Genomic DNA, 26,426 nt, shown 5'->3' on the forward strand with positions numbered 1-26,426 from the left:
ACTGATGTTAAAACCACAACATGAACTAGTTACAATTATCTTCAACTTACAAATAGGGACACTGGAGTACACATATTAAGTGATTCATTCAAGATCCCACACTGCTAATTAGTAGTAGCGCAGGATTTCAGAACCAGATTCAGCTCATTCCATATCCAGAGACTCATTAGAGAGCATAGTTTCATATCCCCTTTGAATAACTTCCTCTTCTCAAGATCGCAAGTTCCATCACTCAGCTGTGAGAGGCAGACGCACAGCCACCAAAGGGCTGAAGGGACAAACACCTGTTTAGCTTCACTTGTATGTTTTAGAGTCAGTTATTTTTAAAACGCAGGGAATATAATCTTAAGGGAAATGCTCTGGAAAGCAATATGGTGGATTAAACTATGGGAAGGTGATGATTTAGCAAACTGCAGAGGTGTTAGTAAAAATGAGAGAGAAGATCTCTTTGCATATCCTCTCCCCAAAGAATATCACCTAAGAAACATTCTTTGCATATAAAATAATGAAGCTAGAGTGCACACAATAGACATCAACTACAATCAATGAAAACCTGCTTTCCTCATAAACTGTCTGCCAAACTGACACCAGTAAGGTAGAAGGATATTAAAATACGAGCTGGAAGAAATGAGAAGGGATATTAGTAACTTCCAGCAGCCTTAGGTTCATTAACATAGCCTTCCCTTCTTTGTGACTATTCTACTAAATACTGAACATTTACTAACACCTACCACATTACAGAGTAAGAGATGGGGGGCTGAAGGCATGATGGTGCCCTCAAGAAATCCACAGTCCAGCCGGGAAGGCAGACATGGTCCTAAAGCAAGATAATTAAAGAGAGTATTATGAAACCCCTCATAACCTCCCTACTCTACTCAGAATAAAATCCAGACTCCTGAGCATGGCCCCAAAGCCCTCAGTTTAGAGACTCACTTCCCACAGCTCTCCCTACACACCAGGAGCATAAGCCTCCTCTCAGCCCCCAAGGGCCCCAAACTCTTTCTCCTTTGCATTCTCTGTTCCCTTTCCTGGAAATGTCCCCTCCATCCACATCCTGACCCAACACACAACACACACACACACACACACACACCCGTTAAGCATCAGCTTTTCCTGGGAGAATGAAGAATTTCCAGAGGAACTGGCATGTCAGCTGCAATCTGAAGGAGGAGACAAGGTATTTCAAAGGAGAGAGAGAGGAAAGGCAAAGCAGAGATCCGGTAGGTAGAGGTGCTGCCCCGTGAAAAAGCAGGCAGCCTGGGTGAACAGAGGGATGTATGGGTTGCTGAAATGTGTGGGGAGCAAATAAGAGAAGAGTGTCAATTGAGTCCAGCTCCCAAGGGTCTGCCTGTCAAGGCCAGTACCCTGCAGTGGGCTGTGTGCAACACGGAGGCCCCCAGAAGGGGACGAAGGAGGACAGTGGTGTTGCGAAATTTGTTTTGAAAGAAAAAGCCTGTGGCAGCTGTGTGGAGAAGAGACTGGACTTGACCAGATGAGGAAACTGAGGCTGGGGGAAAGGAAAAACACTTTCTAAGGTTACAACTAGTGAGGAGTGGTGCCTGGACTCAAAACTGCCCTGGTACCTAAGTCCCAACTACCCGCCGTGGGAAACCTCTAGGTCGTTTCCTTGTTATCTTGCTAAGAAGTTGTTAAGAGGTCCCCGCTGGGGCTTCCCTGGTAGTTCAGTGGTTGAGAGTCTGCCTGCCGATGCAGGGGACATGGGTTCGTGCCCCGGTCCGGGAGGATTCCACATGCCGCGGAGCGGCTGGGCTCATGAGCCATGGCCGCTGAGCCTGCGCGTCCAGAGCCTGTGCTCCGTGATGGGAGAGGCCACAACAGTGAGAGGCCCGCGTACCGCAAAAAAAAAAAGAGGTCCCCTCTGAAATGGAATCAAAAGAACAGGGTTCCAAAAGAATGTTTACAGATGTATAACTAAATCGCTTTGCTGTACGGCAGAAATTAACACAACATTGTAAATCAACTATACTTCGATAAAATAAATATTAAAAAAAAAGAACAAGGTTTCTGCAGCTTTGAGTAACTTCTTTTGCAAAGTAAAAGTTCTAACTACCCATCTTTTAAAAAGGGGGATGAACTAGTAGCTATCTTTTAAGATATCCACATATAGGGCACTTCAGCCAGGAAGAGGGCATCGGAAAGCGCCTTGTGCGGCTCACATGGGCCACACAGCGGCTGCTCCAGAGAGGCATGCTCGACACCAGCGTGCTTTGTCATTTTCACTTAACGACTTGGAGGGAAGCAACGGCTGGCTTGCCTCCTGATGGCTTAGTGGCCACCATTATGGGGAATCGTGTCACACCGGGGGGAAATGTGTCCACAGCCGTAACAGCTGTGAGTAAGCAAGGGGACTGTGGGCTCTGCTTGGATCATTTCTTCCACATCTTCCTGGTGCAAGAACAACTCTGACGATAGCGAAACCATGGGATATTGACAGGGCAACCGCGCGTGTCTGGGGAATAAAATCTCGGCCACCGAAGACTGGACCATGTGGAAAGAAGAGATGACAGGATCTAGAATCAGAAGTCCTCAGCCCCACGGCAGCTCCATGTGACTGTGACCGTGGGTCATGTGTTCTCCCATGTCTGAGCCCATGTTTCCTTGCCCATTTAATGAGGAGAATGGCCAGTCTACTGCAGGATGGATCTAGCCTAATGCCAAGTCGTGCGAATACTCAGCAGCCTGTTGTGGGGCCCCAATTAGGCCAAGATGCTATATATAGAGTCTTAGGAGTCTTCTCAGGGGGAGTCCAGAGTCTGTGGAGGGGGTGGGGTCTGGCCAGGTTGAGCGTCAGGGCTCAGTTGAGTGGAAAAGGTACAGGATATTCAGGGAAAAGCCACTAATTAAAGAGCCCCCAAGAGAGGCAAAAGAGAGCTGAGGCCCACCCAGTGTGATCTGCCATCTAGCAGATGAGTTAACTGGTTATTTATTTATCTGTTTGAACAGACATGCATTATGTACTCAGGGTCTGCCATGTACTGAAATCAACTCTGATTTCACCGAGGAATCCAGACTAAAGCCTTCTCTCAAAAAGTTCACAGCAGATATTAGCCCCAGGCAAACACCAGGTGGTGGGAGTGGAAAGAGGAAAGGGGATCTGCCTTCAAAACTTGGGGAGGAGGGCTTCCCCGGTGGCGCAGTGGTTGAGAGTCCGCCTGCCGATGCAGGGGACACAGGTTCGTGCCCCGGTCCGGGAAGATCCCACATGCCGCGGAGCGGCTGGGCCCGTGAGCCATGGCCGCTGAGCCTGCGCGTCCGGAGCCTGTGCTCCGCGACGGGAGAGGCCACAACAGTGAGGCGCCTGCGTACCGCAAAAAAAAAAAAACTTGGGGAGGAGAACTCAAGCAAGGATGGTTTCCTAGAGGAGGTGAAGTCTCTGCTGAGTTTAATAATCTGAGTGGGAGGTGAGCAGGGCTGGAGAGGTGGAGGGAAGGAAGCCAGAGGGCAGGCATGGTGGTGGGGCGCCCTGAGCTCAGGAGGGGTGACACAAGCAGGGCAGGGCGGCAGTGAGGCAGGTGTAGCCTGCAGCATCTTTCTGTACAGTGAACATGGGAATCTTCCCGTAGGACATGAGCCGCCAATGAAAGGGTTTAAAGCGGGGGAATAACAGGATTGCTTCAGTTCACCAAGGAGGTGAATAACAAATGGGGGCCAGAATGAGAAGCTCTGGTGCTGTGCCCTGCTCTCCTAACAGCCCCCATATTAATTACCTAACTGACCTCCAAATCAAAGGTTCAAAACTGGGGAAACAAGGAACACGAATTAAATCAGCAGTTCCAAAACTGCTGGGTATAACAGACCATCACTTTATTTCCTGAGCCAAAACCTTGGGTTCTGGCCCTTCCTCTGCCATCCACCGACAAGCTGTGTGGCCACGGGGAGTGTCCCCCAAACTCCTGGAACCGTGAGCACACCTGCAGCCTATGGGCTTGGGACCAAGAGATCTTGGTCTCTAAGCAATCAGCCCTGTCAGTGCTGTAGTTCTAACAGGACTGTGTGAATCAAGCCAGTATTTCATTTAATCAAGTCCCTATTTCAAATGAGATCATCAGAATAATTTTAGGCAAGGAACACTTTCTAAATACTGCCTCCTAGCAGATCTAAAATTACTGGTGACTATGCCCCTTTCTCACCTTGGCTATCTTTAGCCCCTGCATAGCTGTGGTTCAGCTACACTCTAGCCTGATGTCAATCTGTTTGCATCAAACAGTGTGTTTGAGTTGATAGAAAGGATTCATCCAGCATATATTTACTGAACACATACTATGCACCAGGCACTGTTCTAGGCACAGTGGGTAAACATCGACATGGTCTCCGCCCTCATGTAACATGTAATTTACTCTGTGACAGGGAGGGGAGGCAGTAAGCAATGATTAATCTGACAGAGAAATAAAAATCTAGTCTTGGTGCTCTATGTCATGTACTGGTGACCAGCACATGATCTGGAGGCAGAGTGACTCTAGGTTCAAACCCGAGTCTGCTGCTTCCCATGGTACACTCTGGGGCAAGCGCCTTCATCTTTCTGGGCCTCAGTTTCTGCATGGAAGTGTGATAAGGACTCAGTGAGTTAATATATGTAAAGCCCTTAGGACAGTGCCTGGAACTGAATAAAATAAATGCTAGCTAAAATTTTAATAATTACATTTGACCAGCCCCACAAGTGATTTCACGTGTAATTTTTTTTTTTTTTTTTTTTTTTGCACGGTACGCGGGCCTCTCACTGTTGTGGCCTCTCCCGTTGCAGAGCACAGGCTCCGGACGCGCAGGCCCAGCGGCCATGGCTCACGGGCCCAGCCGCTCCGCGTCATGTGGGATCCTCCCGGACCGGGGCACGAACCCTTGTCCCCTGCATTGGCAGGCGGACTCTCAACTACTGCGCCACCAGGGAAGCCCTCACGTGTAATTTTGTAAGTTAATGCTTGAAGGTGATGATCAATAAACAGGCAAGGTTATAGAATAAAAAACAACTCATGCTTATACATCACTTTCCAATTTACAAAACATCTTCATACATATGCTCACTTGATAATCAAAGCAAAGCTACCTGCAGGAGGTAGGCAAGTCAAGACATTTTTCTTAATGTCCTAATTCATTACAGGGTCCTTAGTACTTAGCCCAGGGCCAGAGCAATACTAGGCGTGCAACAGATGTTTCTTGAACGAACAAATGCCAATGAGAGAATTAAGGCAGCATTTACCATGAGACCGCCACTGTGCCTGATGCATTACATACATTAAATTCAGAGAGCTCAGGTGATTCTCTCAAGGCCACACAGCTAAGCAACACCAAGGGCTGGATTTGACACCAGAAGCCACTGCTGCTTCTGCAAAGCCGTTGAAAAAAGTGCAAAGAGAACCCCTTGCCATCAAGTTTCTGTACCTTTGTCAATGAAACCCCTCTCGCTTGCCACATGGCAGGTGTTCATGGTGGGCATGAATGGGCATTCATTCATTGTTAGTCAAAAAACATTCACTCTGTGCCCACCATGCTACCCTGGACGTTAGGTGTGTGTCTACAGGTGTACGTCTTGGTCGAAAGATGGTATCCATCAACTTCCAAACCCTTCCCAGGAACCAGTCCTGTAAGACCCAGTGCACAAGACGCCACCACCCTGGAGAGCTGTCTATATTCCACCAGCAGGACTATCCCAGATCAGGACCCTTTAAGCAGTTCTTCCGCATGCTGGTCGTCACCGTCAACGTCCCACGTGACCCAGCTCCTGCCTATGTCTCCAGACCCGCTGGTCAAGGGCATGCAGCTGCCTTCCTGGGAGGCCTTCTCACAAACTCCTCCCTCCCCCAGAACACTCTCTATTCCATACCTGTGCCCGTTCTTAACCAGCTGATTCCCAGTCACTCTTCAAGTCTTAGCTTTAACGTCACATCTCGGGAGACTCCACTTTCCTGGGCCTCACTGCTGGTGTTAGGCTCTCTCATCTACGCTCTGAAAGTAAACTCTATGTTTCAAAATTCATACAAAAACACATGTCAAGACGGTTGCAGGGCCTGAGAATTCAGCATGAACACAACAGACAAAACTCCCTGCCCCCATAAAAATTTCCTTTCTAGGCAGATGTAGCATTTTCTCCCAGAGCTCTTATCATAATTGTAAAGAACTCTTTGAAAGATCATTAGCTGGCTACAATTCATACTCAGTTGGAAGATGTATAAGAAAGGGACCCGGGGCTCCCCTGGTGGCGCAGTGGTTGAGAGTCCGCCTGCCGATGCAGGGGACACGAGTTCGTGCCCCGGTCTGGGAAGATCCCACGTGCCGCAGAGCAGCTGGGCCCATAAGCCATGGCCGCTGAGCCTGCGTGTCCGGAGCCTGTGCTCCGCAACGGGAGAGGCCACAACAGTGAGAGGCCCGCGTACCAAAAAAAAAAAAAAAAGAAAGGGACCCGGCTTTGTGTTCACCATTAAATCCACAGAGCCTAGCACAGAGCCTGAAACCTGGCAGGTACTCAATAGGTTAGCTCTATGGAAGTTCGGATGAAAGAGGATTACATACACGAGTGAATGAATGAGTGAGTGAATGAATGGATGCGGTTTAAATTCCCAAAGCATCTTACACAGACTGCTTTAAGAAGTAGGTTAAGGAAAAGGAAGACATTCAAGCTGCCACTGTCACAAATTCAAGTACTCAGCCACCTTTAAGGATTCCCTTCAGTCTCTGATGTGTGGTACGCATATTTCTGCCAAGCGGAGGTATTTCAGAACAAGCTGCAAGGTAGTAGTTATCTCCCCCAATATTCCTATAAATAGTTTTAGGCAGCCCTCCACCCCATTCTTGTTTCATTGCTGGATTTTCTGGGCTGAATTTGAAAAGCAGATTTTTTTTTTAAGCCTTGGCAATTTGGAGGCTATAGTTGGCTTACAGGACTGTGCTTGCAGGTGTGAAAAAATACATTTTGCATACACAAAAAAATACAAGGGGGTCAGGCTGAATCCTTTGAAACTGTGGCCTTACATCTTTTTATTTTCTTTTCCTGAATTTTTGATGAGGACAGAGTTTTGTTGGTGTGCTGTCCATTTTAACAGCACTTTGGAATCTGGCAGTTCCACGAGGGAGCGCATTGAAATGCAAAGAGAGGATCCCTTTACCTGCATTCACTCTGGAAGAAGAGAAAATGTAATACGGAGTTAACTACTGAATTACCGGTTGAATCAGGATTAGAAACTGGAGGATTATGAGGAGGGTTCATGCATTGAAATACTAATTCTGGACAGCAGGTGCCAAAAAAAAAAAGTATCTACAGCCTCCATTTGGATAAGCACTTTGCAGTTTAGAAGAGCATTTTCTAAAAACACATCCATTCACTATTTCCTTTGATCCTCACTGTGTTAAGTTATCACACTGGTACCAATTATCTTTTTTCTGTACCAATCAGATCATATAGTTCCCCACTTGAGTAGGTTCAGAGGGACCCTGTTGCTTTCAAGTTGAAGTCCAAAGCCAAGGCTTGCCACACCTGGATTTAACCCACGTTCCCCGCTATGTGTTCCATCATCTCTTCATTCCCCAGTGATGAACATGCAGGCACAGTCCTTGCTTATCAAGATCTTCCAGTACAACAAAGGAAGGCGGACAGACCATCAATTCAAGCAAATGTGTGTTAGGACGTCCCACAATAGGGACTCCTGAAGGAAAGGGGGTTTAAGTGGACGTGTGTTAGTTGAGATCTGCGTTAGGTGGATGAAATATACGGCAGGTTGGGGTGGTCACCTAGAGATGGACTCAGGCGGAGGGAACTGACCACAAAGCAGTGCAAGAAAGAACACAACCCCTGCACGTCCAAACACAGCCACACAGGATGAATGCCAGCCAACTGGTCACACCTCCAAGTTTTGGACAATCTGACAGAAAGATCCCTTCATTCTCTCTCCAGTAGACAAACTCTTACTAATCCTTCAAGTCCCCTCTTACTTGTCATCTCCCCCTCTGCTTTCTTGGCTTCTCCATTAAGCTTTGCTTGTACATCTATCTCTTCCTGCTAGACTGTAAGCTCCCTGAGGGCAAGGAAAGTGAAGTGTGGGACTTGACACACAAGTGTGTAGATGAGCTGAACGGTGAGCCACTGCCTGGGACAGTGCGTAAGGGGGCCTTGGTGAGACGGGAACCAGTCACCCCTGAGACTGGCTGTCACCATGTTGCCCGCATTGCTGCTCTCAACAGCACACGTGACAGTGGCAGCGGCAGCTAGAAGACCAACCGGGCCAGCCTGTAAACTAAACTGACCAAGAACAAATTGACCAGGGGGGAATCCCTGTACGATCCCCACCTGACAGCTCAGAAAGGCCTCATGAGTGATTCATTAATGGTAAAGCTTATTGCATTCTGTGGCCTTTGCATCAGATACACTGTCTCCCTTCCAACCCAAACCCGTATCTATGCTTTCTTCATCCTCTATGTCTCTCAATGCCTATTTCCTTGATGGACATAACACAACCCACTGTAGTTCTGGAGAACTAGCAAGGACAAGGAGGCATGCCTTGCTGGGTTTGGATCAAACCCTTCTTAGAGCAGTGCTTAAAAAAAAAATAACAGCAGAATTTTTTTCCAAATTAAATAGTACTCGGAAACATCCAGATCTAAAAAAGATAAGACGGTTCTTTTGAAATGGGAGTTGGGGGGCACTGGGTGCCATTTATTCAGGCTGCCCTTGACCTCCCGGCTCCGGAGGCACCTCCACAGACCTCAGGATTCACAGAGCAAGAAATGGAAACACCAGTGTAGAGAAACGCTAAGTGTCACTACCAGTGGTTCTAGCAGGTTAGTACTTAATGCACGCCTGAAACATCAAGGGGAAAGACCTGGATTTGGGGACAGCAGAGTTTGATTCCAGACCTGGGCACTTATTTGATGACACAATCTCAGGAAAGTCATTTCAGGCTCCTTCTATGTACAGTGGGGATCCTAACAAAGCCTTTGCTGGGATCGTCCCGCGGGTCAGAGGAAACGTATGCAAAGTATTTCAGAGAATAGGCAAGCAACAAATATAAGCTGAATTGGCATTTGGGACTAAGGCCGATGTGCTGTTTATTACTGCCATTTACTCTTACCAAAGTTGTCTTTCATTCACTGTGATCAGATATGCGCCTAGGAGGCTCTGACGAATGGCAACCGTTCTCCAACCCACACCCCCGTTAAAATACAAATGGCGACACTGATTTGAAGGAGCTTTCAATGCAGAGAAAAAAGATTGTTGCAACAGTTTTGCAGATGAATCTCTCACCTTTGGAAAACAAGGCTGCTCTGTGGGAAGTTAAAGCCCACCCATTGGAGGGTGTTAACTGAATTTCAGAGAAAGGGGCTCCTCTTTGAAGGCATCTGGTGCCTTGGTGTATTCTCTTATTATTACAGAGTTCCTCAGTTACCGTGAAGCATGAGGGGAAGATCCCTCTGCACCCAATTCAAAGGAAGATTTGTGAGCCCATCTACTAAGAGGCAGGGTCTCTCATGAGCCCTGGAAATCAAAATCTCCCACAAACTTGGACTTCCTGGCAGTTCTACCTCAACAGCAATGAACTGGTTCAGCTAATGTCACTCATTATTCTTTCCAACAAATATTTATTGCTCACCTTCAATGTGCTAGGTATGGAGTAGAGTAGTAAACAAAAAAGATAGGTCTAGCCCTCTCTGAACTTAATCAAGAGAGGCAAGCAGGGGATGGGGTATAAAAGTTCCCCCCACTAGAGCTCCCACAGTCAGAGACTTTACTTACCTGGAAATAGAACTAAGAGTGACTGACCACCTACTATGTGTCAGAGGCTGCAGGATGTGTCCATACGTCATCTCATCCAAGTTTCTAATAACCAAAACTGAGTCTCAAAAGAGGCCAACTTCCTTGCTCAAGGTCACGCACCTAACTAAGTGGCCGCCCTGAGACTGTCTGGTTTCAAAGTCAAGGCTATTTCAATACAACTTGGACCTCCAGTACACAGGCTTAACAAACCTAATTTCATTAATACGTACAATGTCCCCAAGTACATTCACACAGTGTGACCAGAGGAGGGCCGCAAAGAGAAATCAGCGCATCTGCATTTAGAAACCACACGTCTTTATTCACTCTCCTCTTTCTCGCTCTCTTTTTTAACACTCTCTCCAATACCAATTCACTTTATCCTTTTCAATAAGCATTTATCCAATTTAAAGTCAATGAAAAATACTGTACATTTTTCAGCAGGTTTACATTAAGCACTGCAAAAGCGCTTATGTTCTTTTTAGTGCGGATGGCGTTAGAGCACAGAACACATTTGAATATGCCTTTAATTGAAGTCCAAAGGGGTTACCAGGAAGCTGGTTTTGTTCTGTAATTTAAGTAAGTAAGAGCTTGTTAGAAAGGCTTTGGGGAAGAGGTAGGGGTAGGGAGAGGGCAGGGAGGCAGGGAAATAGGAGGGAGAGGGAAAGGAAGGAAGGGATGCTTAGCAAACAGAACTAAAGACATTAGGATGCAGGAGATGATCTCTTTCATCACCAGCCTCCTCCCCAGCCTGGAGGATGGAATGGGGTCTCCATCTACCATACAGCGCCCCACTGGGCAGTCCAAGGATCTAGGCTCTATTACAGCTCTGCAGATTCCTAACTCCGACTGCCTCATTGGTAAGATCCGTAACGTGGGAACAGCGTACGTTTCTACGAAAAATGGCAGAGCCTTCAACACCAACGCGTTACTTTCACCTCTCCTTTGTCTTTCAGTTAACATTTCAGGAACCAGGTCTGTCTCCTCCATTTGCTGCTCCTCTCACTAGACTAGACAAATGAGCACCATCTTGTGCCAGGCTGTGGCTCGTGGCTTTTCCTTTTCCTCAAAGAACTGTGCTGCAGCTCAGATCCGGCTTTCACATGGTTTCTCTTGCTTCTAAAGACATATGAGAAAGTCCACGATCCTTTCGGTTCTACTGCTGGCCTGCGTCTACAGATCAGAGCTGAGTCCCAAGCATGGGGCTCTATCAAGAGGTAGTGTGTAGAAGAAAGGAAACTCAGGGGAGTTTTGAAGTCAGGAAGACCTGAGCTTAATTACGTGCTCCTTCAGCCCCTCTGAGGTTCCTGTGTCAGGTAGGGTGTCGTAACAAACAAGTGTCATGTTGTGTGTACTATGTCTGACACACGTAGAACACTCTAATGAAAGCCACACTTATTTTTATTGTTGACAAATACCATTTGCTCCAGATAGCATAGGAATGTAGACGATGAAACTTTGAGCTCTTCAGTTCATGACCTGCCTCAAAAGAAGAGCAGAAGAAAACTTTTATGTCCTTTTACAAAAATAATGTCATGAATTAAATTTCTAGCCTCTCTCTTTCCAAAAGGAGCTTAAGTTGCCTTTGCTAGATACTTATTTCCTCTGACCAGGCTGCAAGTCTTGGGATGGACTATGTATTTATATCTCAAAGGGCTTAGTTCTTAAAAGTTGAATAAAGCCACAGCTCAAGACAAACTGATGGCTGACTTGTCAGGTCACGTGCAAAGTGTACACGAAGGTCAAAGACGTTGAAACAGAATATGACCTTCTGAGACACCAAGCTGGGAAAATACTTCCGTGTCTTACTTCGAGGCACCCTAAAGCAGGACGTGAAATAAGGATTCCAGTGCGGGTAACTGACTTAGGAGAGGCAAGAAACAGTGGCAGGGGAAGGGAAGGTGATACGGGAAGAGAAGACAGCCCACAGAAGTTGGACCAGATTAGACCAGATGCCAGAAAACTCTAGAAAACAGAATAGAATACACAACCTCAATGACCCCACCAACTGCCAGTCATCGGTTAAGGGCTGCAAGGGATGTCAGCCACCCTGATCAGCAGAATGGCCTTTCTCAGTTCCAGAAAAGTCGGCAGAGAAACGCAGCTATGGGCGTTCGGCACTGGAATGGCAGAGGACAATGGATATTGAGGGATGGGTGCCTGGAGCATCTGCTCCCCTTCCTAATGAGGTTTCTTGTCTAGATGCCGTGGATCACAATGTTTCCTTAGGCAAGACCAATGCCATCTGACCTCCTCACCTGGACCACCCCTTCTTATCCTCCAAGAGCCATCTCCCCAGGCATCTCATCTTCATGCACCTCCTTACGCATACCTTCTCTCATACCACTTACGTTCAGCATCACACTAAAACCACCTGCACCTTGATCACCTCTGTGGGTGACACATCCAGAACAGAATGACCAATGCACAGCACGTGTTTGTTAAGATAAGGCGTCCACTCTTTCCCGAGCGCTCTGTAAAGGCCACGTACTCTGGCAAGAGATTTCACGGCACGCTGTTTGTCTAGTTTTCATGATATCCCCGTTTATTGATTTCCCTCCCTATTTTATAGAAGAGGGAACTGAGGTCTAGAGGAGTTAAGACTGAGCTCAAATGAGGCAAGACTGAGATTCAAATCTAGGGTTCTTTGATTCCAAAGCTATGTCCTTACCCTTGAGGACTACGGGAGGAGTGTTCAGATAAGGCTACAAGGAATTCTGAATCCCCTGTAGGCTTTGGAGACAAATGCACGGTGTCACAGGGTGTTGCTGGGGCCACATGGGGAACACGGTTCAACCGCTAGTTCCTCCTTGAGAAGGTGAGCTCCAGACGGCACTGCCCTTTCCGAATCACCCTCCCCCACACAGCACATTGCACGGGGCCTGGCACAGACTGAGTGTCCCATGGGGGCTAACCGGAAAGAGCAAGCTGGATAAGTGACTAGGAGGTAAAGGGCAGAATGAACTGAAGGGATGGGAGAGGTCGAGAGAGGCCATGAGGGATGCTGATTCAGGGAGGGAGTGGCATTATTATGCTCGGTGTCTCTGGATTGACTGGGATTTACTGAACACCACGGTCCTAAAGCAACATCTGGAAAGCCCAAACCATATGCTTCAAACACAGTTTTTTTTATTTTTTTCTGCTTAAACGCACATTCTCCTTCTGCCACAAAGACAGTTAAATGAATCGGGGGACGTCCGTTCTTTGTACTGCAAACTGGGTATTTGCTGTAGTAAAATCATGGACTGAAGACCGTCCCTCTACTGTGGCGTGTGCTTGCTGCCGTCAATAACGTCTCTTACCTAATCACAAGGAAAGACGGATGCCTGGCAGTCAGCTTCAATTCCTCGCCACACCTTTGTTTTGCGAGCTAAGGGGATCACCCTGTAATATAACTCCCATCTCCCGTCACTGAGCTGAATAGATCTGACAGCTAACATTTGGCTGTTTATTTGACCTTAATCTGCTCCTGAACGTTGATTACTGTTACTGGATAACCAGCAACTGCAAAGTGGGAGAAACCAAGGAGCGTAATGCCTAGTTTGCAACACACTGCCCTTTTACTGTTGTTTAATTCAATGGCTTGTCATTGCTCCTCTCCTCTGGTCCCAACACCTGCATCCTCCATTTTCCCCTCATACACACCACGCACTCCCTCAACCTACCTGGTCTACTGTGAGATAAACACAGCACAATTTTACAGGAAGAGGTCTTTATATGATGATAGAAAAGCTGCATAGCTTGGACTAAAGAGCCCCAAACTGAAACCTAGGTTTAGCTTCTTACAAATGTTGTGACCTTAGCCAAATGAATGAACCTCTTTAAGCCTTGGTTTCCTCATTGAGAAAACTGAGATGATAATGTCTAACTTCTAGGATGATGGTGAAGATTAAATGGGAAGATAGAAAAGAATATCTGAACCAGTGCTTAAAAACTTGACCTGTGGAAGATGCCCTCAGCGCTAGTATTAGTATTAATAAGCACCATGTAGCTAGTCATCATTACTGTGTGATTTAAAGGCATTCAATTTCCATTAACATTTTAGGGAATAATGTCTATTGCTATCATTCGAAAGCATAACCAAAACCATACTTGAAACGGACAGTCATTTAATGTTTTCCTGCCATAAAACTCTTGAAAATAAACTGTTCTACTGAATAAAGATAAAACTCAAAAATAATAAGTAAAACAGTGCAGCCTGCATCCTGGGAGGTAAAGTCAGCAGGAGCTAGCATACCCAGCTTGGTGGGGGGGCATGGGGATTGAGGGATAGTAGTTTCTTGGTAAATGTTCTAAGGGCCCCATGTGTTGTAGATCACTGAGTCTCACCAGCAGTACATCAAAGGCCTCATTCATCGACTTGCCATCTCAAAAAATCATCTGCATTTCCAGAAACACTGCAAGAAACTGTACCTAAACACACACACACCCATATACACATGCAGGTAAAAGTTCATCTCAAACCAACAGGCTTAGCAGTAAATTTGATGGAAACACCATGTGACTGCAGTCAACTTCATTGGGTTTTGGAAAGAGGGCAAAAGAGAGAGCATTTACATTTTAACAGGCACCGAGTCTAATTACCAATAGTAAATATTTAAAATGTACAAGTGTGGAGAAATGAAATGGGTTTCACTGTCTGTGCATAAATACACAAACGGTACATTTTACTACCCACCCATTAAAGTGAAAACATCCATCTTCATCACATCCATTTCATAACATTAGACACTGCCATTCTAATCTGGTATCGATAAGAAGGAGCAGGCCTGGAATTTTACGCCTGCACGCATTTCATTTTGTTTCTCTTCAGTGACAGAATTCGATATGACACAGCTCAGAGTGACAGCATCAGGCTGGGACTGTCACCTTAGGGGCTTATACATCTTTAAAATTCTTACAAAAGTGAAAATGACTGACAGCAAAGCAAAATGACGCTTTTAACTTGAGTTGGAAGATCAGAAAAGTCAACGAAAACACTCAGGGTTCGTTTAGGCTCTTTAGTGAGGGAGCTTTTAGAGGAAAGAGCTGGAGCCTCACAAGTGATTCACTGCCTCAAAGCCGTGGGCCCCCACTGGCAGTCTGGAGGGGAACCTCCATACAGAGGTCGTGGTGGGAAGAGTGGTGAGAGTTATGCTGAACTCTTTAATAAAGGAAGATTTTTCTCTTCTCATTTTATCAGATATAACGTGGTTTGTAGGAAGGAGTATGAGGTACCCATTCACATCCTCCTCGCCATTTTACAGACGGATGACCTGGGAGACATCACCTAAATGTTGGGTGTCTCCCTTTAGTCATCTGCAAACTAGGGCTACAGAAACATGAATCTCAAAGTGTTGTGGAAACGTCCAATAAACCGAAATGTCCATTGACAGAGGAACAGATAAAGAAGAGGGGGTGCATCTATAGAATGGACTACTACTCAGCCATAAAAAAGAATGGAATAATGCCATTTGCAGCAACACAGATGGACCTAGAGATTATCATAGTAAGTGAAGTCAGACAAAGACAAATACCATATGATATTACTTATATGTGGAATCTAACTTAAAAAATGATACAAATGAACTTATTTACAAAACAGAAACAGACTCACAGATTTCAAAATCAAACTTACGGCACCAAAGGAGAAACGTGGGGGGAAGTGATAAATTAGGAGATTGGGATTAACATATACACACCACTATATGAAACAGATAATTAACAAGGACCTACTGTATAGCACAGGGAACTCTACTCAATATTCTGTAATGACCTAAATGGGAAAAGAATCTGAACAAGAGTATATGTATATGTATGACTGAATCACTTTGCTGTACACCTGAAACTAACACAACACCGTAAATCAACTAGACCCCAATAAAAATTAAAAACAAATGTATGTGGGCCTCCATCCGTCTCTCCCTGGCTGTTGGGCAGGGCACACCCCTCACTACACTCAGCCCTTGGCCTGGGGCCCCAGGTCAAGCCTGCTCCCAGCTTGGGAAGGCCCTCTTGGATCCAGGAGCAGACCCTGGTGCTGGTGAAGCTAGATGGGGGCAGCGGCAGCTCCCTGGGGAAGGGATCCGGCACTTGGAGAGGCTGGCTTCCTGCTGGTGGGGATGAAGGGGCTGTAGGCCCCAGAGGGCATCCTTACTGAGCACTACCCTGAGCTGCAGAGACAGCCCTGCTACCCAGCCCTCATCTGCTACCTGAGCTCTGGTCCCATGGCAGCCATGGTCTGGGAAGGCCCCAGTGTGGTCCACACCTCAAGGGCCATGATACAACACACCAACCTGGCCGAAGCTGCCCCCAGCCCCATCTGGAGAGACTACGGTGTTTACATCAGCAGGACCACCACCCCCTCCAGCCACTCTGTGGAGGGGACGCAGAGAGAGATCCAGCTGCGGTTCCAGAGCAGTGAGCCGGGAGTTCCCAAACTCACCTTCTCTGCGTCACAGCACCCTGCATCCTGCCATAAAATCACAGAGCTGGAGGAATGCCTCCACATTTTGATTTTTCAAATGGCCACACACTTCGGTGAGGGGAACCGAGATCAGGAAGTTAGGGGCAGGGGTTGGATAATGGCAACAATGATTACAATATAAAAACTAAAATATAATCACTGGTAATATCACATGCGCATGTCACTTTGTTATTTGTTACTCATATGGACTAATTTTTGATTCTTATCTTGACAACACCCTATGAGATGGTAAGGGTAATACTGTTACTCCCATTTTAAACAAGGGGAATCCAGCATTCAAAAAGGTACATCAACCTTCCCAAGGTTAAGTGGCTAATCAGTGGCAGAATGTGGACTGAAGGCTGGATCTGACCTCAGTTTCTACCATCCTACACTGAGCTACAGAAGGTAGCACTGAGGTTCTGAGGACCTGGTCTGGCCAGTGAACAGTGGCAGCAAGAGGGATGGGCAGAAGCTGGCCACAACCTGGAGAACTAGGGCACAGCAGAGGCGACAGGTGGGAGATGAGTCCAAGTGTTGGGCGAACTGTGCTGCCGAGGGCCCAAAATAGAAGATCTAGGGCAGTGAGGTCCAAAAGAAATCAAATGTGCGCTACAGACATTAACTGAAAATTTTCTCCTAACCACATTGAAAAAAATAAAAAGAAACAGGCGGAATTTTACTAATACATTTTATTTAACCCAATATATCCAAAATGTTATCATTTCAACATGTAATCAATGTAAAAATCATTAATGAGATATTTCACACTCTCTTTGGTATGCACCGAGGTGGTGAAACCTGGGGCGTGCTTCCAGTGCATCCCATTTTTGTATAACCACATATCAGGTGCTCCATGGCCCGTCCTGGACAGTGCATATCTAGAGGCCAGGCAGTGGGGGCAGGGTCCTGACCTCTGGGCCCTGGGCAGACCCAAAACGAGGAGGAGAAAGACAACACTTCTCCTAGAATTCACCTAAGTCTACCATCACACAACACGCAGGCTCCACCCAGAAGCCAAAAGGAAGTTTGTCACGTGGGTCACATCTTCCTCCTTTCTCTCCCTGGGGAAAGAATTCGAGAGGAAGCAGAAAGTAGTAAAGTGCAGAACAAAAGTTGTGTTGCATTATGTTACAGGCCGGTGACCTCTTTCAGACCCTGTTGCTTTACCTATAAAATGAGGTGATTCCACTAACCTAGGGACCTTTCCAACACTGCACCATTTTTCCTTTCTTTGGTTGTTGGGATAGTTAATTTTATGTGTCAATTTGCCTGGGCCATGAGGTGCCCAGCTGTCTGGTTAAACATGATTTCTGGGTGTGTCTGGAAGGATATTTCTGGAAGAGATTAGCATTTGTGCCAGTAGACAAGTAAAGCCAACTGCCCTCCCTAACATGAGTAGGCATCCCTCCATCCACTGAGAGCCCAAATAGAACAAAAAGGTAGAGGAACAGAGAATTCGCTCTCTGCCTGACTGGTTGAGCTGGAAGATCCGTCTTCTTCGGTGCCTGGACTGAGACTTACACCATCAGGGCTCCTGGTTCCCAGGCCTTAGGACCAGACTGGAACTACACCACCAGCTTTCCTGGGCCTTCAGCTCGCAGATGGCAGATCATGAGATGTCACAGCCTCCATGGTCATGTGAGCTAATTCTTTATACGTCTCTTATTATAGATTTATAATGATTTACATATACAGGTATGAGATATATATATATATATATATACACACACACCCACACATATATACATATATTTCCATATGTCTATATCCTATTGGTTTGGTTTCTCTGCAGAACCCAGACTATTACACTTGTTAATTCACCTCCTCTTCCAAGCGCTTTCTCCCCATGCCCCCATCACCTTTTCTCTTTGGTCCTCTTTCTCTATAAACTTCCATCATCATTGAGTGTGTACTATAGGCAAGCCCTGTGCTAGTCACTGGGGGCTTAGAGATGAGCAAGACAGTCCCTGCCCTCAGAAGTTACCACAAAGTGGAGAAACGGATGCACAAAAAGGTAACACAGAGGGATACAAAGTATAACGGGGTCACCAAGGACAGAGCATGCGATTATCCTTTGGCTTGAGGGGGATCATAAACAGCCTCATAGAGGACAGGTTTTGTCTGTCAACCCCCAGTTATGAAGTCATCATTTCTTTTGCCAGTTTTCTTCTCCAGTGTAACCAAGAGCCTTCCAGTATGGTCACAATGAGTTCCAATACAAAGCAAAGAAACTTGACATTGCTGTTGGCTTACCCAGCTTTAGAGGAAGGGGGCGCGGTTTCTCTTTCAGATTAGAAAAACAAAATGAAACAAAGCACAGAGTGACAGTTATTTGAGGATTTGTGAGATCTGAGCATCAAGGGCCACGCAGGACTCCAGACTGGGGGACAATAAACTAAACAACCACCTGCGTAGTGCTGACCTCCCGGGACCCAGTAACAATCTCTCTCATACTCCAGTTGAGCCTGTGAAGGTCCAGTTATCCCCTGGAGACTATTAGAGTTGGGGTTTGATCCTGAGCCGTGATCTCACAGCTTCCAATGCCGTGATGGACGCGTGCTATTAGATTGATGTGAAACATGTAAGGGAAAAAGCAGTTTTCCAAATCAGATGGAGACTACAAGCATTCGGGAAGAATCTGCAAGTAGAAACTTAATAAAAACAGAAAACATTTGTTCCCAGGAGGACTTGCTAGAACAAACCAACTGTACTGCAACTGTGGAAGAAGAGGAAATAAGTGCACCAGCCTGGAATGCCAGCCCTGCCCCCTTGATAGCTTCGCCTGAAAACTCTGCACCGTGAATTAGGTCTGATATTAGCTTCCTGAAGCCAGAAACTTTCTGAGCACATGGTCTTTGAGGTTTGAAAAAACGTCTTTGTGTTGGCCCATGAATTTTGTGTTCAAGCACCTTTCATAGAAACCTACCAAATCCCCATTAATCCAGTGTCTACTCAGCTCTGACGATCTCTAATAACGATTCTATAACCTTTCTGAGAAGGTCATCGTGCTCCTAATGGAAACACAGTGAGCACTGAAAGTAAAAACTTGCCTCCTTCCGTCAAGCGTATTCCTCCCCAGCTAAACCTAGGCAGACCCACACCTACTTTCTTCCTTCTGCACAAATTCAGACTGGTGCTGGGGAATGTCCAGGGGTTTCAGAAAGTCCCTTTTTGGACCAGCCCAGGCCAAGTCCAGACTAGTAACTGTGTGTGAAAAGGGTGAGTGGCAGGGAAACACCTGTGATCAGCGTGTCCACAAAGGGCTCCATGGGAGACCCCTCTAGGATCTGCAGTGCAAGGCCAAACTAACTGGAGAGCCGTAAGTCAGACCACAGCTGGTAGGTGAAAAGGAACTAACCAGAATAAATTTCATTATTCTTAGCATTTTACACATTCCCACTGCTGTTTGCATGGGGAGATATGACCACTTAAAGGAGAAGCTAGGAATGAACAATGACCTTTAAAAATCTAATACAGGGGCTGAGGTTTTATTCTTCAGGTTACTAGCTTTGTGACCTTGGAAAGTTAACTTACCCTCCTGATCCCTTCAGATGCCTCACCTATAAAGTGGAGTGAAGGTTCCCTCTCTGGGATTGCTACAAGGATTAAATATATGTACAGCCTCCAGCACGGTGCCTAGAGCACACCAGGAAGTCAAGTAAAGTGACTCCTTTATATAATTCTATATAAATCCAATTCCACCAACATTCATTAAGGCTATGGCACTATGTCAGGCTCTATACGGAACATGAAGAGTTACAGATGTGGCCTGGATTTCCTCGGACAGTGTCATTTTCAGATATTCTCTTTAGTTTCCCTGTAAGTAAAACATGTTTTAATTAATTAATTAATTTATTTTATTTTATTTATTTATTTTATTGCCAATTTTGGTTCTGGACTAAACTGTCAACATGCATTCAGGCAACCAAGGTCCCTGGCCTCAAGGAGTTGTCAATCTATCTTGGGAAAAAAAGGCATACTCAGAAATACCTATAATAAAGTGCAAGGTAATAAGATACAGTGACTATATTTATACTCATCCCTTTTATTTATATACCACTTCATCGTTGACAAGATATTTTTATATATATTTTCTTACAAGGTAACCTTGCAAAATATTCTATCGCCCTCATTTCTACGTATGAGAAAATGGGGATTCAGAAAGGGTTTGGGCCCAGAGTACTTGACAAATGGGAGGGACTGGGGTTTCTATTCAGATTTTCTTTCTTCTAAAGCTGGTTTCTCTTCTGATTTCCTCACTAAAGAGGCTCCAGTAGAAATTCAGGCTGTGTATATTTCATCCACTCATTCATTCAAGAGATATTTCCTGGGCCTTCTCGGGCTTTCACGTCTTCCTATTATGGTGAAATTCTCACTCCACCACCAGCGGAGCCTTTAGGTCTTGCTGCGGGAGAGCTGCCTCTACTTCACGGACTATAAAATGGGACTTCTCAGGCTGACACAGGTAATTCATACTGGAAGACTGCCTAAGAAAAGAAACTAGCCTTCATAAAGGAGTGCATCACTTTTAACTTCCTCCCTAAATACCTCTTACTTCCTTCACAATACTTAAATGACCTAGTATCTTACACCTCCTCTAAGATAAGAATATTTAAATTAAAAACGATGTGCTTTAGGGTCTACACTGACGTGCACGAAGGAAATTGACTTTAACTCTAGTACCGCTTGGTCAACCTCCTGAGGCCTACGGGAAGGTCAGCCTGCTACAGTGGACCAGGCAAACCCGGGCTCTCCATCGGCAGTGGATACACAGGCCCTGAGTTACACTTCCCTACTGGTTCAGAAACGACATGGAGTTAACTCCAATTTATGTCACCATATTCCTTAGCTGTAGGAATCCAAAAAGAAAACATGACGAAACGATTTGAAAACACAGAAGCAGAGCACCGAGACACAAACAGGCCGGAAACACGGAGCAATATCACAGAAAAACAGCTCAGAAGATATCTGGCAAACTTCCAGGTTCATGAAATCACAGCCATGGAAGAAGCAGGCTGGTAGTCATTTTTTATCTTCCTGATAAAATGATTCATCCTAAGTCATGGTTCTGATGGTGTCACTGTCTTGTTTAGGGACAGCGACCGCTCAATCTGAGGAATAAATTATTGCATTCGCATGCAAACTCTTCCAAGATCTGATCCCATCTACTAATCCCCCCGATAGCCAGCTATCCCTCCTTATATAGCTCACATTCATGTTGCCTTGGCCGAATCACCATTCATTCATTATTCATTCATCCAAACATGGGTACAGGTGTCACACACTGAGAGGCATTTAGGATGTAACAGGAATAATACTACTTGGCCTCTAGGAGCTCACAGTCTAGAGGAGACGCATAATTACAGAAGAGTCACAAGTACCCTAACACAGCCCCATACCATGCTATAGGAAAGCAGAGGAGGATTTCTCAAAGAGCTGTCTGAGCTGTGCTGTGAAAGTCAATTATGTATTCACCAATGGGACAAGGTTGGGGAAAGGCACTGAAGGCGGAAGACACAGCATGTGCAAAGGCACTGAGGAGAGAAAAAGCATTCCCTGGTTTTGTGTGCTATGGTTTAAAAGCCTTTATCTACCTACAATATCTTCACTACATCTGCCTCTTAAAATCTTACCCATTTTGTAGGAAACAGCTCAAACAGTATTTCTTGTAAGTAATCTTCTTCGTTTACTATTCTGGGCAAAATTATCTTTTCCTTCTTTTTTTGCTCCCGTAACCCACATTTTAGCACCTTGTACAGTCTGCTCTGTGTTCACAATGACAGGAAAACAAAGTAACTGAGTGTTGTGAAGAGAGCTGGGTAAGAGAGTAGATGGCAGAAGAGGAAGAGCTGCTTTGACACAGCAGCTCTGGCTGAGACAAAATACGCTGGGGCTTTAGCCACTGTTCCTCTTCCTTAGGATGATGGCAGCGCAGGTGTGGGTGAGGGCGTTACGGAGCCAGATCACTGTCCTGCTCTGACCTGGCATTATCCAGGGTAAAGGTAAAGCTTTGCTGGGGAAAGACATTGACAAAACCATTCTTAGCCTGTAAATAACCTAAGTGAATCATATTAAACTTTCTTTTTTTCTATTACATTGATATAAGACAGTCTAGGCCCGGAGAGTGGCAGTAACTGGGAGCTAATACGTTAAACTAGGAATTCCAGGGTTTTGGACTTTTATAGATTAGTGAAATTTCTAATAAATGAATAAGCAAATGCACCAGAACCATTTTAGGGTTGCTATCTTTATATTTTACCCACCAAGAATATGTTTGAAAATATATCTACTATGACTGTCGTTTCATAAAAGAAAGGCATTTATTTAAACACTAAAATGTAGAAGGTTTGTCTCAAAATAAAAGATAGCCTTTAAATCCAATCAATATGGCTTTTTAAAAAAAAATGCACAAAATTGTTATTTTTCTCACTTCAAATTAGAGCAGTTCAGATTAGGTAAATCAGTGCTTTAAAATTGCTTTATTTAGAGTCCCTACCCAATACCATATGTGACCGATCCACCATAAGGTGACTGCTCAATAACCCATGCCTCTGTATAGTTTCCTCCCTTTCGAATGCTGGCAGATCCTGTCACTTGCTTCTTGTCAATAGAATATGGCAACAGTGATGGGGTGGTCTCCCACTCCCGTGATTACATAAATTCTATAAGATGCTATTTTGGTAGACTGGAGAGAGAGAGAGAGAGATTCTCCTGCTGGCCTTAAAGATGGAAGTGCCATGTTGTGAGGGGTCCACATGGGAGGAAACTGCATGGACCTGATGAGCTGAGTGCAATCCCTGGATGGCCGTCAGCAAGGAAACGGGCACCTCAGTCCTACAACCACAGGGACTAAATTCTGCTAACGACCACCTGAGCCTGGAAGAGAAATCCAAGCTCCAGGAAGGAACACAGCCCAGACAACACCATGTAGCCTCGTGAGACCCTGAGAACAAGACCCTGCCAGACTAAGCCCAGACTTCTGACTCTTAGAAACTGTGAGATAATAAATGTATGTTGTTTCAAGCCGCTAAGTTTGTGGCGATTCATTATGCAAAAATAGCTAAATAATGCACCATACTATCAGCTTCTTGAGAAAAGATTTCACAGGGCCTAGAATGGTTGCTGCACATAAATGCTAGGGAACAAGTGCTCCAGGTTTATCTGGACGAGCCCTGGCTTAAGGCTGTCAGTAATAGTCGCCTCTGTTTTCCAGGTTGCCAAAGCACCAGAAAGCGTGCCGTTGTAGCTACGACATGGTGGTCTCCTCAGGTCCAAAAGTCCTTTGATGGGTCATGCTGTGGTCATGTTGCTATAATCCTTCCGTAAAACCAGGAGGATCTTCTCAAGGACACTAGTGGAATAGCAATGGTAGAATGTGTGCTCTGAGCTGTAAAGCAGACATTCAACTGCACTGTTTCATCCTGAGATCTAAGAGAAAAATTCCTAAGAGGGTTAGGTGGGGTGAGGCCTGAATTGTGGACCTGGATGGTAGCAACCATAACCATGATTGACTTTGGTACAACACACAGATTTCACAAAAGACTGCTTATCCATCATCATGTGATCCTTTTAGCAACCTCTTGATAACAGGTATTACTAGTAGTATATCCATTGTACAACCAAGGAAACGGAAGTTTAGAGAAGTTACATGTCCAAGGTCATCTGATTAGTAATAACAGAGACGTTTCTTCTTCCCAAATCTAGTGATATTTTCACAAAACCATGATGGTCTGGAATCAGACTGTCCAAGGTCACCTGATCAGTAATAACAGAGACGTTTCTTCTTCCCAAATCAAGTGATATTTTCACAAGACCATGACGCTCTGGAATCAGACTGTCTGGCCCACATGCGGCTTGAATCCACAATTTACAGAAATCCTAACCTCCACGTCCTTCCCTTCTGAGATAGTAAGTGTGAGGTAAGACCTTAGAGGATGAAACATGAGGATACTTAATCTGTGCTCTCAGTAGAATCACACCCTGCCTACTTTGGCCTTGAGACATCATTTGTGGTGAATGTTCTCAGAAAAAGATAAACAAAAAAAATACACATCTTTTCCTTTTCTGCCACAAAATGCCCCAAGATAACATCTCCTATCTGCAACATTACCCTCTGCCTCATATTTAAAGGATAAAAATGCCTTACCCTAAAATGGGCAGTAGTTAAAATTTGATTTTTTTTTTCTTTTATAGATTATTTTTCCCAGTTCCTTTCACATGAATGCCTTTTTATTTTTCTTTGCCCAAAGTGAACACTTGGCAGGAAACTAGCATTTATTTCTTGCTTTCCAAGGGCCAGACACTGTTAGGCCCTTTACAAATGTTTTCTCATTAATCCTTGTAATAATTCAGTGAGGAAAGGATTATTATTATTATTATTATACCTTTTTTCCTCCAGCTGAAGAAACAAAGGGTCAAGAGTCGAAGAGATTTGCTTGAGATGGCACAGAAAAGCTCTGAATGGGACCCAGGTACACATGACTCTTCAGCTTATCTGTCTTTTATGTTTCCGTCTTTCTTTCTTTCTTTCCTTCCTCCCTCCCTTTCACCTCCTTCCAAATACATGAATAAATTCTGCCACTAGGGATACAAAGTTCTGGTTTTATCCGAAGGAGCGTCAATGTAGTGAACAGCATAGAAGTCTGAAGTGTTGTGATGGAGGGAAATACAGGGGCAGTGGAAGTCAGATAAGGTCACTGGGACCGAGCTGTGGGGAAGGCACAACTGAGCCGAGCCCTGTGTGAGAGCGGGGTGGGGCGGGACGGTGATGGGGGCAGCATGAGCTTCAGGTGACACAGTCCAGATGGGGCCAAGCCTCCTCGGCTTGGTGGTCAGCATGCCTGGCACCCAGAATCTGAATAAAGAACCAGCAGAGATACAGCTGGACAGGGCGACGCAAGCTAGGACCTTTTATGCAACACTAAGGAATCTGGACTTACTCCACCACAGCCCAGGCGCACACATTTTGGTTTTCAACAGACCCACGAGACACAAGACATTCACATATTCGCCCCATTCTCACAGGTGTAAATGTAACGATGCTCAATTACGTCCATGCTAGTTGTAACTCCATCCCCTTTTTTCTCTCGTTGAGAAATGAAGGAATTAAGTATCATGCGAGTTAATGACGGGAACAATCCTATATCCAATCTAACTGTTCTTTTAACAAGTACATAATTGGCAACTGTTTGTACTTTATTATTAATGACTTGTAATGCATTTCACGCCTGAGTCTGGGCACAGCTGCCCCACACCAGAGGCCTCCTGGGGCATGAAGGTACCTGCCTGGCTTCCCGGTGGAGCCTTGCAGAGTTACTTCTTGCAGGCTAAAATCTCCCCACCTTTCCTCTGAATGCTCCTGCAGGAGAAGGTCTCCAACAGCTGACATATGCAGGGCTCCTCACATCATTCCCCTTTGTACAGAGACATCTCTACCGTTTCAGCTTGCAAGAAACCAAAGGCAAGCGCTATTCGGAGCACGATCGATGCAGTCATTTGTTAGAGAAGCAAAAGGGAGAAGGGACCAAGAGGCCAAGGAGAATAAACACCATCCCGGACAGTGGAGGTTTCCAAAAGCATATTCAGTGACCACATTGGAAATCAATTTCATTTTTTAAAAGAGAGAAGAAAACAGATTAAAAAAAAGAGATTTCAAAACAGTAGGTGTTACAGGAGAGGATGCTTTGTGTGGTAACGGCAAGGCTTTTGTCCACAAGTATAGTATCTGCTAGGACCATGTGGCCCAAGTCTTTCCCCAGAAATTGGAAATCTGCCTTGCTGGCTTAGAAACTGAGCAGGTTGCTGTAGTTCTCTTTCTGTCAACCCCCTTTCAAGCTACAAATGACCAGACTGGAGCCCTGTCTCCGGTCCGTATGCTCAGCAGAGCTACCCATTCATTAAGTGAAAAGAGGAAATGGTCCATCACAGCATCCGCCTCCTAGTTAGCAGCGTGGATGGAGGCCAAGCCCGTCCCAGGGAGCGCTGCCTCAAGAGGCTCTGGGCAGAGGCAGGCAGATGTTGTAGAAACACCTAGGGCTCTGCAGCAGAACTGCAATAACCAAGGAGATAACCACACGCCAATCAGTATGCACCAGTGGGTAGGGCTGGAGTGAGTCCCAGGGCCACAGTCCCTGGGGCTGGGAGCCACGATGCACAGCCCTACCCCTTCCCACCACCGTGCCTCTTCAGGTTAGACCGTGTGATACTGTGAAAACACTAGCT

General features: G+C 45.6%; 1 protein-coding gene across 5 annotated transcripts in view; it reads right to left on the minus strand.

Moving 5' to 3' along the window:
- Positions 1-26,426, minus strand: part of DAB1 (DAB adaptor protein 1) — a 277,838-nt gene that overhangs the window by 186,050 nt on the left and 65,362 nt on the right. The window lies entirely within an intron of this gene.

Source organism: Phocoena phocoena, chromosome 1 (genome assembly GCF_963924675.1).
Source record: "Phocoena phocoena chromosome 1, mPhoPho1.1, whole genome shotgun sequence".
Classification (NCBI taxonomy): domain Eukaryota; kingdom Metazoa; phylum Chordata; class Mammalia; order Artiodactyla; family Phocoenidae; genus Phocoena; species Phocoena phocoena.